The sequence below is a fragment of the Sphaeramia orbicularis genome, chromosome 13 (genome assembly GCF_902148855.1).
Source record: "Sphaeramia orbicularis chromosome 13, fSphaOr1.1, whole genome shotgun sequence".
Lineage (NCBI taxonomy): Eukaryota > Metazoa > Chordata > Actinopteri > Kurtiformes > Apogonidae > Sphaeramia > Sphaeramia orbicularis.
The window spans coordinates 35,928,649-35,942,643 of NC_043969.1; the positions used below are offsets into that span (position 1 = coordinate 35,928,649).

Consider the following 13,995-nt stretch of genomic DNA (forward strand, 5'->3'; position numbering starts at 1 on the left):
TATAGTTAAGCTTTTTATCGTTGTTAGTTTTTGAGATATTGGGGCTTTGATAATGGGGTGTGACGCTGATGATACTGTAAAAATGAGTGGTGAAAAAGATGTTCAATAAGTGATTACCTTTGAACTATTCATGACAGATACATGAATTTTTTAGGAGTCTTTACCTTCTGTGAAAGAAGACCTACAGTAGCATATTTGGCAAATTACAGCATATTGGAAACTGTAAAAAAAAAAAAAAAAAAAAAAAGCAAAAGTGTTAATGCTCCAGAACCACACATTAGATCTTTCAAATGTTGGTATATATTTCTATGTTGAAGTAGTCCTGTGGTAAGAAAGTATTTTTTCTAACAAATAAAGCTTCTTGATTTAAGAGCCATTAAAACAAAAACAAAAAAAAACAATCACACTTGCATACCAAATGCATGTTGCTAATGTATGACAAGGTCTACTTTTTCACCAGAACAATGCATGTCTTCATTAATAAATGCGCAAAATCTGAAGTTGCTATCTTTACCATACATACAGGGTGGGGAAGCAAAATTGACAATGAACTTTAGTTGTTTTTTCTCAGCAGGCACTACGTCAATTGTTTTGAAACCAACAGATATTGATGTCATAAATCAATACTAACACTATATCCATACCTTTTCAGAAACTTTTGCCCATATGAGTAATCAGGAAGCAAACGTCAAAGAGTGTGTGATTTGCTGAATGCACTCGTCACACCAAAGGAGATTGCAAAATAGTTGGAGTGTCCATAAGACTGTTTATAATGGAAAGAAGAGAATGACTATGAGCAAAACTATTACGAGACAGTCTGGAAGATACTATTAAGAAGAATGGAGAAGTTGTCACCCCCCAGATATTTGAGGGAACACTTGCGCAAGTTTCAGGAAGCGTGTTTAAGGCAGTTATTGAGAAAGAAGGAGGACACATAGAATAAAAACATTTTCTATTATGTACATTTTCTTGTGGCAAATAAATTCTCATGACTTTCAATAAACTAATTGGTCATACACTGTCTTTCAATCCCTGCCTCAAAATATTGTAAATTTTGCTTCCCCACCCTGTATATTGTTATTTCCTCTTTAGTATGATGATAAACTATACAATAAATAATTCTGATCCTAGTTTTTGCACAGGGATCATTAGTGGAAACGGTGACATGGCTGCCGAGCATCAGTATGATGGGATCCGGAACAACCAAGTCACATCCGTCCACTGCCACATTTTGTGTTTTTGTGTCAGCTGTTATTGTTTTAGATCCACAATACTAACATTTATGAATAAGAGGAGAATTAGCAATAGTAAGTATATAAGTTTATTACTAATAAAGTACTGGTACTGACCAGAGCATCATGGGTAATGTCACCTCCGTCCACCAGCAAAAGTTTTCACATACACGCGCTATTCCAAATCCAATATTTCTGAAAATACAGCTTCCACTGTCAAATAATATCAGTAGTCTGTGCAAGAAAGAAGGAGGACACATAGAATAAAAACATTTTCTATTATGTACATTTTCTTGTGGCAAATAAATTCTCATGACTTTCAATAAACTAATTGGTCATACACTGTCTTTCAATCCCTGCCTCAAAATATTGTAAATTTTGCTTCCCCACCCTGTACAGTCATGAAAAAAATTATTAGACCATCAAAAGTCAACAAAAACAATGGTTATGCAATCCAGTACTAACTCCTGTGTGTATCATGTGACCAAAACAGAAAAGAAAACATGGAATGCCTAAAAGCGCTGTTTTTGTCAGTACAATGCCATAGATATTGATGTAAGAACTGAAGTGATTTTGGTTATTATCAAGAAAACATGGAAAATGGATAGATATCAGCTCTGAAATTAAACTCTTATGAGCTATTTTTGTTGTTATCATTATATTTGTCTAAACAAATGTACCTTTAGTTGTACCAGGCATTAAAATGAACAAGAAATTGAAGAAAACGAGGGGTGGTCTGATCATTTTTTCCACGACTGTATATTCATTAGGGTATTACTTTATTTTCTACTTCCTTATATACTGAAATTTACTCATGTCCCACTTGTTTTTACTGGCAGTTAGTACCGGCTGAAATGGTCATTTGAGGTGGTTTACTCACATTAAGTCTTGCTAAATAAAAAAAATCTGCTGTCTGTCTCTTTCCAGGAAAATCCTTATGTCATGTACAAGAAATCTGATAAACCACTGTATGGAAATGACCGTTTTGAAGGCTACTGCCTGGACCTGCTGAAAGAGCTGTCCAACATTTTGGGCTTCTCTTATGAGGTAAAACTGGTCTCTGATGGCAAATACGGAGCTCAAAACGACAAGGGGGAGTGGAACGGCATGGTGCGAGAGCTCATTGATCATGTGAGTGCAATGATTTTGGAAAACATGGTGCATGAAAGAGATGATGTAGGGTCTTTGCGGCTTTACTTGATGTTTCTGTTTCGCATTAGGTGGCTGATCTGGCCGTGGCTCCTCTCACGATTACCTATGTGAGGGAAAAGGTGATCGATTTCTCAAAGCCCTTCATGACACTTGGGATCAGCATCCTCTACCATAAACCCAACGGCACCAATCCAGGGGTGTTTTCCTTCCTCAACCCACTGTCTCCTGATATCTGGATGTATGTGCTACTGGCCTGTCTGGGTGTCAGCTGTGTGCTTTTTGTCATTGCCAGGTAAAGTATTGCTTGGAAGAGTTGTTTTTATTAAGTAGTAAGTAACTGAAATAACCAATAATTTACTAAAATATATTCCAACTGGAAAAAGTGTATAAAGACAGAACAATGAGATTATATGAACAGTTAGAAGTTTTTACATTTTGCTTCGTATTTGTTTTTGCATCTTGTGATGTATTCATTCACTTATTACCTCCGCCGAGGAGGTTATGTTTTTGCCAGGGTTTGTTTGTCTGTTTGTTTGTCTGTCCGTTAGTGTGCAACATAACTCAAAAAGTTATGGACAGATTTTGATGAAATTTTCAGGATTTGTTGGAAATGGGATAAGGAAGAAATGATTAACTTTTGGGGGTGATCCGGAAGAAATCCTGGATTCTGGATCACTTTGAAATTTTCGTTAACATTGTGGTAAATGGGGCCAAAATTTTCGTTTCCCAATATCTCGCTTAATTATTGACCAAAACTCATGAAATTTAACTCAGGAATTGACAATGGGGTCCTCTATCACATTTCAAAGGCTGATCCGGATCTGTCCAGAAGGCGGATTTTTATCTCAATTTATATAAAAAATGGGGGTGCCCTTACTTTTTGGCCTACTGTGCCTTTAATTTGGATAAAAATTTCAGGAAATGTTGATACTGGCACAAGGAACAAATGATTAAATTTTGGTGGTGATCGGGGGTGGGGGGGCCCACTGATCAGCCTTGGCGGAGGTCTGCGCTCTCCGAGTGCTTCTAGTTTTGGTCTGGTATTATAATTGTTTTGCATCATGTCGTCAGGTATATATTTACCTGTGTTTTGTTTGTTTTGTACTTCCAGGACATGTAGTTTTGCACTTGGTTTTGTGTTCATTTTGTGTTATCTTTGGAAATATTTTGTTCGGTTTGTCTGACTTTATATAGTATGATTTTATAGCTAGTTGTGTATCGCTAACCATTAAGGCTATGATTATTTAGAAGGGGGCGGGACATGTAAGATTTTCTTCATCTTGGTCCTTTTCAAGCATGGGTGTGTACATGTTTGTTCACCTGATGATTACTGAATATCTGCTGATGAAATGCACATCCATGAACAAAATAAATAAATGAAATTAAAAACTTAACGTTTTATCAGGCAAGTGACTATTTTTGGTCATTTTCAAATACTTTACAAGACAGCAACAGTTACAGTGAGTCGACAATCTTAGGTCAAATATGGTCTGTAAGGTCCACCTCTGCGCAAAGTTATTATCGTTAACGAAAAATAACGAAATGACGAAAACTAGAATTGAAAAAACATTTTCGTTAACTAAAATAAATAAAAACTATAATTAAAAGAAAAAAGCGAAAACTAACTGAAACTATTGTGTGCTTACAAAACTAACTAAAACGTATAAAAATTATGGATAAAATTCCCTTCGTTTTCATCTTTGTCAATGTCGGATTGCTACGAAAGCGATTTATTTCGCTCTAGCAATTTTAGCTAGCGGCACCATACGGTATTTCACAGTCCATCACTTGTCGTTTACAGTCGTCTTCTGGTCCCTACTCTGTTTAGCAACATGGAAACTAGTTGGGAGAAAGCAGAGTCCTGTACGTGATTTTTTTTTTTTATACAACGGCGAAGAAGATAAAAGATACGACAAAACTAAAATTAATACTAAAACTAAACTAAAACTAAGCATTTAGAAAAAAATTCGAACTAATAAAAACTAGCAAACCTGCTCTAAAAATGAATTAATACTAACTAATTTAAAGAAAAAAAAGTCAAAACTAAATAAAACTAAACTACTGAAAAATCCAAAACTATTATAACCTTGCCTCTGTATGAACAGTGAGTGTACCTGCTTTGTTAGGTACCATGAAGTAATGGTACTAATGTAAGGAATGATGTTCAAAGGGATCATGTGGATGTGGACAGGGGTCTGGATCAGCACTTATGTTGGTCTAATGCTCTAAAAGTGATGTTCTAATATTCTAAAATACATGTTCCTTTCAACTTACATGTGTTTTTCTTGTAATTTTACTCTGCCCCCCCAAGGGGAGGCAAGGGGTACTGTTTTTGGTTCGTTGTCATGGTTTGGTTTGTTTCTTTCTTTCCTTATTAACACTCCAGCAACAAAACTATTGGTTGAATTCATACCAAATTGGGTTTATAGATTGCCAGTGACCCAGAATAGATCTGATTACATTTTGGGAACATAAAACATATATATATATATATTTTTTGTAAGGAACCAAATATGGTAACTTCATTGACCCTGATTTTCTATACAACATTTAAAAAAATGTTAAAAATTTCCCAAAAGTAATAAAGTCTTGTTAGGTGCTCCAATAACGCACTAAGGTTGAAATTTTGAAGTTCAGAGTATTTCTATGAGTGCCCTATAAAGGGTTAAAACCGCTGGAGCCCAGTTGTTTACTATTCTCATGAAAGTCATTGTCAGTATATGAGCACTAAATGTCAACTCAGGTTCTTCACCAGCAGCCAGACAGCATCAAACACAACTATCATTCTAAAGAGACAATGGGCCTCGTGCAGGAACTGCTCCAAACAAATCTGTTTTTAAATGCCAACATATAAGCAATTTAGACGAATTTCCTGCATTCACCAGTTTTTTAGCATTTTGAGTTTTGTCGGTGACATTCTGTTAGATAGAACCGCTGCACAGGTGGCATTTATCATGTTTATACAGGTCATCTTCGCAGTTTTCTGAAGTTATGAGCATTTGCTGAAAGTTATGAACATTGTGTGCTTGATAAATCCCATTATTGTAATAAAAGTAAGAAAAGTTTAGATAAAGATATGGAAGTTTGTGGGGTTAGGCCCAATGACATAACAAAAGAATACTTCAAATACTGTTAAGACCAAATTTTTTTTGCATATAAACAGAAAAGTATTGATTACATAATGAGCCTATAGCTGAACATTAAACATTTGTTGGCCTGATCTGGACTCAATGGGACATGATGTAAGACTGTATGATGTCAATAATATAAAAGTATGGCTGTTCCAAAGAGTATGAAGTAGGTACCCTAAAATACATAATGTTTCAATATATCAAACATTTCCTTTTATTTCTGTTTCAGGTTCACTCCCTATGAATGGTACAACCCTCATCCCTGCAACCCGGACTCAGATGTAGTTGAAAATAACTTTACTCTGATAAACAGTGTATGGTTTGGAGTTGGAGCCCTGATGCAGCAAGGTACGGTATTAGTGTTTTTATCTATTCATCTGTATTTCTATTTATTTATTTTTATTTTTTACAGTTGTTCTACAGGGTGGGGAAGCAAAATTTACAATGAACATTTAGTTGTTTTTTCTCAGCAGGCACTACATCAATTGTTTTGAAACCAAACATATATTGATGTCTAATCATACCTAACACTATTATCCATACCTTTTCAGAAACTTTTGCCCATATGAGTAATCAGGAAAGCAAACGTCAAAGAGTGTGTGATTTGCCGAATGCACTCGTCACACCAAAGGAGATTTCAAAAATAGTTGGAGTGTCCATAAAGACTGTTTATAATGGAAAGAAGAGAAAGACTATGAGCAAAGCTATTAGGAGAAAGTCTGGAAGATACTATTAAAGAAGAATGGGAGAAGTTGTCACCCGAATATTTGAGGAACACTTGCGCAAGTTTCAGGAAGCGTGTGAAGGCAGTTATTGAGAAAGAAGGAGGACATAGAATAAAAACTTTTCTTATGTAAATTTTCTTGTGGCAAATAAATTCTCATGACTTTCAATAAACTAAGTGGTCATACACTGTCTTTCAATCCCTGCCTCAAAATATTGTAAATTTTGCTTCCCACCCTGTATGTCTTTTAATCTATTCTTGTATTGCACTCTGTTATTTTAGTTTTTATTTAGTTTTCTGTACAGCACTTTGGTCCACTGTGGTTGTTTTAAAGTGCTTTACAAATAAAGTTGGATTGGATTGGATCATGTTAACCCATAAAGAACCAGTGCTACTTTTATGGCAGCTCCCAAATGATTTTTTTTTCTATATTTAACTTTTCTTAAGTGATTTATCACAATTTATCATAATATTATCCTCTGTATTTTAAAATTTTCAGTGCAATCATGAATTTTCCTATATTTAATTCACTGATCATATACCCCAACCCTAAACCTAATATAGGTTAATTGGTTAATCTAAATTGCCCATAGCGGTGAATGTAAGAGTGATTGGTTGTTCATCTCTATATGTCGGAACTGGCGACACATCCAAATTGTACCCCGCCTTTGCCCATAGGTAGCTCCAGCACCCCATGACCCTCTTGAGGGCAAAGTGGGTCAGAAGATGAATGAATTAATGATCATATAGATGTTCATAAAAGCTCAAAGTAAAGTTGAGGGTTTTTAGAAAACTGAAGAAAAATTGACTTTTTCAGTCAAATATATCATTAACTGAGTATAAACCAAGTGTCTCCGCCCACTGTCATTGATCCAACTCCATGGGTTTTACTGGTGAATCAATGGTGTAGAAGATGACAGTGTTGCCACGGTAACTACGGAGCCTCTGAACGTCCAAATGGGTCATATCTGATGGCCATGAAAAGATGACAAACTGCATTTTAGAATTAGTGGATCAACAGGTATTAAACAGTTTAGATCAGTAGATGGTTTTGATCGCTGGTGTTTGTTTGGGTCTTTATGGGTTAATGTATTAATTTCCTGCTTGGATGATGCATTTCAGTGTCTGCAGTCACTTCTACTGTCTGTAAAGTTGACAAATTGACAAATACATACAGCCAGAATGAAGAAAACATTGAAGTTAGTTTATATTGCGGTCTGCAATGTCTGAGATGATTTTGTTTTCCCGATTCACAGTACACCTCCATATTTTTCAGGATCTGAGCTGATGCCCAAGGCCCTCTCTACGAGGATAGTTGGTGGGATATGGTGGTTCTTTACGCTAATCATAATCTCCTCATACACTGCCAACTTGGCTGCTTTCCTCACTGTGGAGAGGATGGACTCACGATTGACTCTGCTGATGACTTGGCCAAACAAACGAAAATAGAGTACGGTGCTGTGAGAGACGGCTCCACAATGACATTTTTAAGGTAGAATTAAAGAGAATGTACAGCAGTTGAGGGCAGTGGTGTAGTGGTCCCTGGAGAAGTCAGTATACTCTCAATTTCTGGCTTTTTTTTTTTTTTTATTTTAAGTCCAGAAAAATGACGTTTTAGAAACAGTGACATATAAGACTATACTCTATTTAGTTTACTCAAAAATCCATCAGTAGTATTTCTTCACTATTATAAAATTATCATGACTTGATCAGGAGCAGTTTGTAGGTTTTACTGGTCACACAAGCAGCTGCATGAATGGAAATGTATTCAACATGAGGCAAACATAGGATAACGTTAGCCTTTCATAACGTTAGCCTACTCACACAGTTTAACTGTTGGTGGCAAAATCTCTTCTCCTCTGAGTGTACAGTCATCTGGTCAGTAGTTTAAAACAGTGACTCATTCGGAAACCACCTTAAAACTTCCCTCAGAATTATGTATTCCATGAAAGTAGGTTCTCTCGATATGCGTCACTCATTTGAAAGACGTTTATTCTGCCTTTCTCGTTCACACTTCCAATAATCACGCATCTTTCAAAGAGACGTGCAGCGACCTGTCAATCAACTGGGGTGGCACTGGCACCTGAGGTGTCCAGTCAGGTTCCAGAGGTGGCCAGCGCTAGTTAGCAAAATTTCCACGGCATGACACGCCCTACTCTGCCTCTGATTGGCTCATCAGTCCTCATGCCTACAGTTAACCAATCTAATCAGTGAAGGCAGTGAGTACTAGCCAATTAGAGGAGAGTAGGGGGTCATGGCTTCACCATCCTAGGGGAAAAAATGAGCAATTTGGCTCAGATACGACTGAATGGTGCACATCAGGGGGATTTAGAAGTGGGTATACGCAATGATGACTGAAAAATAAGTAGGTATACACCATATACCCCCGTATACCCTGGACTACACCACTGGTTGAGGGCTAACTGCAACAATAACATCACTTCTGAGTATAATGCAGATAGACAAGTTTCACCCCAGAGCCATCAATCTCCAGTTGTTACTGCAAAATGACAGTGTGATGGTCTGGCAGAAAATGGGGGTACGGGGGGGAGGTTAGTTCAAAGGTAAGGATGCAAGAAACGTCCTCATACATTCAGTTTAGTAAAACCCTTTGGGCGATTTTTTCCATGATGATTGCAAAGACTGATTGTTCTGCCTGTGCACAGCGACCTGTTTGTCTGAATGTACAGTGGAAATTGAATGAACTTGAACAAAATTGTACACACTTGTCACATCCTATCCCATCCTCTGTCATATATCAAAATGATTACTCCTGTCAGCGGAGAGTTTCCAAATACTGTTCCGCTTGAAAATTAGAAACGAGTGCCAACTATTAACCGTGTCTCTGTGTTATCTAGTTTGTTATTTCTTTGCATCGGCCATCAAGAAGAATGGCTTTAAAACCTTCATAAATCCTGCGTTTCATTCGACAGAAATCTAAGATATCAACTTACGAGAAAATGTGGGCATTCATGAGCAGCAGGAAAAACACAGCCCTGGTGAAAAACAATCGGGAGGGGATCCAGAGGGTCCTCACCACAGATTACGCTCTTCTGATGGAGTCAACCAGCATCGAGTACATCAGCCAGCGTAATTGCAACCTCACACAGATCGGAGGATTGATAGATTCCAAGGGCTACGGTGTTGGAACCCCAATTGGTAAGAGACGATCACCACATGGACGCTAACTAAGGCTACGTTCAGACTGCAGACAAATGTGGCCCAAATCTGATTTTTTTTGCCCATATGTGACCTGTATCTGATCTGTTAAAGACAGTTTCACAAATTTTTTCAAATCCAACCCAGACCGCTTCATATGCGGTCCTAAATCTGACATGTATTCGATATTTTGCAATGCGACTTCAGTTTGAATGGCCAGGTCGCATTTATCCGACCACTGAAATGCAACAAACGTCACAATTCTGCATCCCAGGAGAAGAAGCAACAGGAAAAACATACTTCCTAAAACACAGTATGTGCCTGCGTGGTCACGTATTACATCAGGACCTCTTTTGCACATGTAGGTCACTTCAGGGTCGCATTCAGTTCATACTCACAACTGATAGAAGTCACGTTTAATGTGTAAAATGAATGAGCACACAAAAATCTGACCTGCTGTCTGAACGTAGCCCAATACATACATGAACTGGTCTCTTTAAATACACTGAACAAAAATATAACGCACGACTTTTGTTTTGCTCCCATTTTTCATGAGCTGAACTCAAAGATGTAAAACTTTTCTATGTACACAAAAGGCCTATTTCTCTCAAATATGTTCATAAATTTGTCTAAATCTGTGTTAGTGACACTTCTCCTTTGTCCTTTGCTGATAATCCATCCACCTCACAGGTGTGGCATATCAAGAGCTGATTAGACAGCAGGATTATTGCACAGGTGTGACTTAGGCTGGCCACAATAAAAGGCCACTCTAAAATGTGCACTTTTACTGTATTGGGTGGTCCAGGGGGTCAGAAAACCAGTCAGTATTTGGTGTGACCACCATTTTCCTCGCACAGTCTTCTTCATGAATTCTCTGAAACAGCTTTGGAGATGGCTTATGGTAGAGAAATGAACATTCAATTCACAGGCAAAAGCTCTGGTGGAGATTCCTGAAGTCAGCATGACCATTGTATATTCCCTCAAAACTTGTGACATCTGTGGTATTGTGTGTGTGATAAACTGCACATTTTAGAGTGGCCTTTTATTGTGGCCAGCCTAAGGCACACCTGTGCAAAATCCTGCTGTCTAATCAACATCTTGATCTGCCACACCTGTGAGGTGGACGGATTATCTCAGCAAAGAAGAAGTGTTCACTAACACAAATTTAGACAGATTTGTGAACAATATTTGAGAGAAATAAACCTTGTGTGTACACAGAAAAAGTTTTAGATCTTTGAGTTCAGCTCATGAAAAATGGGAGCAAAACAAAAGTCGTGCATTTATATTTTGTTCAGTATACATTCAAAGTCAGTCTAAATGAATGGGAAAAGAATAGGATGTACAGTAGTGTTCTTCTATTTGATCGAATTGGGTTCTGCTTTGAGATGCTTTTATGGAACATTGTTGTTATACTTTTAGTACCTTTTAAATCAGGGCTGTCAAACTCATTTTAGTTCAGGGGACATATCCTCCCAATTTGTCATGCCAGTTCTTATGTCATTTGGCGTGCTATACAAATACATTTTCAACCTTTTGCGTGTTATTCAACGCCATTTGATCGCGTGTTAATTTACACCAAGATCTCTGGTTCTCATAACCCTAACTCTAACCCTCAGTATGTATTTGACACATCAAATCAGTTGGACAGGGGGCTACTAGTGCCGTGAACATAAATGCGGAAAGCTTATAATGGGTACAGATAACATGGCAATTAAAAGTGGTGTAGAGAAGGACATAAGAATATTTAGCTGGCTGGCTTTTGATACAAATTTCAACCAGGGACTATGAATACTAAATTTAAAGAGTGGGCAAATAAGGGTCTAAATATGTTAAATGCTTTTATCAAAAAAGGGGAAATTATTAACTTTCAAAACTTACAACAGGACTTTGATCTGAAGGTACATAAAGAAGTCATGATGTTCTAAGTCAGAGACCATTATCATAAAGAGATAAAAACCAGAGCTCCCAGGTAAAATAAACCAGATCACTGAATTGTAGGTAAAGCATATAAGAACGAAGGAGGAAAAGTGATATCCAAACTGTATCAGGGATTGGTGTCTAACAAGAAAACTTCAACTCTGTATATTAGAGATAAATGTAAAAAGAACTGTTGGTAGAATTAAGTGATGATACATGATATGAAATATGTGAAACTCAAATGACTGCATCTAATTCCAGAAATTGGAAAATATTTTGTTGGAAAAACATAATAAGATTCTTTATAACACCAAAGATTCAAAGGCTTCACTATCATTACCTCAGCCCTGTTGGAAGGTGTGCGGTGAGCAGGATTTTGGATCATGCGCATGTTTTTGGCAGTGCACAAAATTATCCCAATATTGGAATAATATCAGCGAAGAACTTGGAAAAATATTGGGATACGAACTACCATGGACATGTTCTGTGTTATATTTGGGTCATTTAATAGGAAAAGACATACCAAGTAAGGATGTATATTGATTAAAATCCTTTCGGCATTGTCTAAAAAAGCCATTACACGAAATGGTGGAAGAGGACCCCCCTACCCTAAATAATTGGAGAGACATTGTGGAAGAAATTCACAACATGGAGAGACTTACGTATATCATAAGACTACAGCAAGCAACTTATGAAGACCGATGGAAAAAATGGACAATATACAGGACGACAACTGACACTATGTTAATTGTTTATGTTGTAAAATTTCTAAAATTTAACAATAAAATACAAGTAAAAAAAAAAAAAAGTGGCATGTATATTTAGGCAAGTCATGAGATCACATTGAAATATTTTACATCAGTAGAGGGTTTTGGTCGTTGATGGCTGTTTGGGTCTTTATGGGTTAAATATAGGTTAACCCTCCAGTATCCGGGTGCGCCTTTTAGGCACACGTTACACTTCATGTTAAAAAAGTCATATTATTTTTCACAATTTAAATAAGGTTAGAATTCAAAAGTTGTTCATTTTTGCATGATCTTTAAAATTCTGGCCACCAACTAAAATTTGCACATTGTAAACAAAAGAAATTACAAGACTAGCATCTGTCTCCCAAGTGTGCCTAAAACGCACTATTTCTTCCATTTGATATGTATGATTAGGACTGACCTTGATTTACGAAAATAAATCAAATTAGCAGAAAAACCAATTAACATATAATATTTAATAGTTAGATCTATAGGTGTGCATTTTACGCACACATGGTGACAGATGCTAGTATTTTTGAACATTTGACCTAGCGCCAAAAATAATTGTGCAAATTAACCGATGTTGGAGTTAATCATTGACATTTGCCAGGCTGCAAAAATCAGATAATATGTGATCCACATTTTATGTAGTATATTGAAAAAAAATAATTTTTTGTGTTTTTTGCATTAAAAAAAATTTTTTTTTTTTTTTTACAATACAAACATGGTATTTAAAGGGTTAAAAAATGTAACAGTTATTGAGTATTTGGTATTTTTATTTACGGCTCAAGGTGATGAAATAGAAAAAAGTGTAAAAGAATTAAAAACAAACTGTATGAAAATTTTTTTTGACATTATTCCACAAGTGTGCCAAAACACTTGGTACTTAGTAAAGGCCTTGATGGATGGGATACTGGAGGGTTAAATAAAATAAAATTAAAAAAGCTCCTACTGTCGGTCCAAAGGTTATGTCAGCGGTAATGGTTGTATTAATTGTTCCTCATCTGGCTGTTGTTTTCCTTCAGGCTCCCCTTACAGAGACAAGGTCACCATCGCCATCTTGCAGCTGCAGGAGGAAGGCAAACTTCACATGATGAAGGAAAAGTGGTGGAGAGGTAACGGTTGTCCAGAAGAGGACAGTAAAGAAGCCAGCGCTTTGGGTGTGGAGAACATAGGAGGTATCTTCATCGTGCTGGCGGCCGGACTTGTCCTCTCAGTCTTTGTAGCAATCGGAGAGTTTATTTACAAATCCAGAAAAAACTTGGACATTGAGGAGGTGAGTGTTGGCCAGTGCGAGTGGCACAACAAGTACTAACACACTACGGGACGAAATCAAAGACCTGTCACGAACCTAATACACATTTTAGCATCGTCATCGTCGTCTTCGGAGGTCTACACTTATCACTGGACCAACAACAGTTTGAAGTCTGAATGTGTGGAACTGCATTGTTACAATCAAAACAAAAGACTTTTTAATCGCGGAGTGAATTTAGTGTTTGAGTAGTTTTGACGTAGAGCGCATAAACAGTTTAGTCTTAATTGGGAGAAAACATTTTTAATAAACCCTTTTTATGATGATGGATGGTTGTCGACTTCTGACGTCATGACACTTGACCATCTTGGCCTTTGCTGTTTTTTGCAACAAAACAAAACAAGAAATATAACATTGTTCTGTGTGAAACGTCTCATTGTTATGCCATGATATGATATTGTGGGTAAGTAATGTTTAAGTGGTATTTTTTTTTTATTTTTTTTTTAAGGCTTGTTTGCCATTTAAATATCAACAACTGCAGTAGGTTTGAGAGTAATCTGTTATCACACGGTATGTTTGCAATTTTCATATTTATAGCGCACACGAACTTTGACGTAACACACTACTTCTTACCACTTTTATACTTATGTATTTCAACAAAATCTTTTGATTTATTTAATGA

General features: G+C 36.8%; 1 pseudogene; it reads left to right on the forward strand.

Moving 5' to 3' along the window:
- The window catches only part of LOC115431148 (glutamate receptor ionotropic, kainate 1-like), a 15,999-nt pseudogene extending 2,296 nt beyond the window's left edge, over nt 1-13,703 (forward strand).
- The last annotated feature ends 292 nt before the right edge of the window (nt 13,704-13,995 follow it).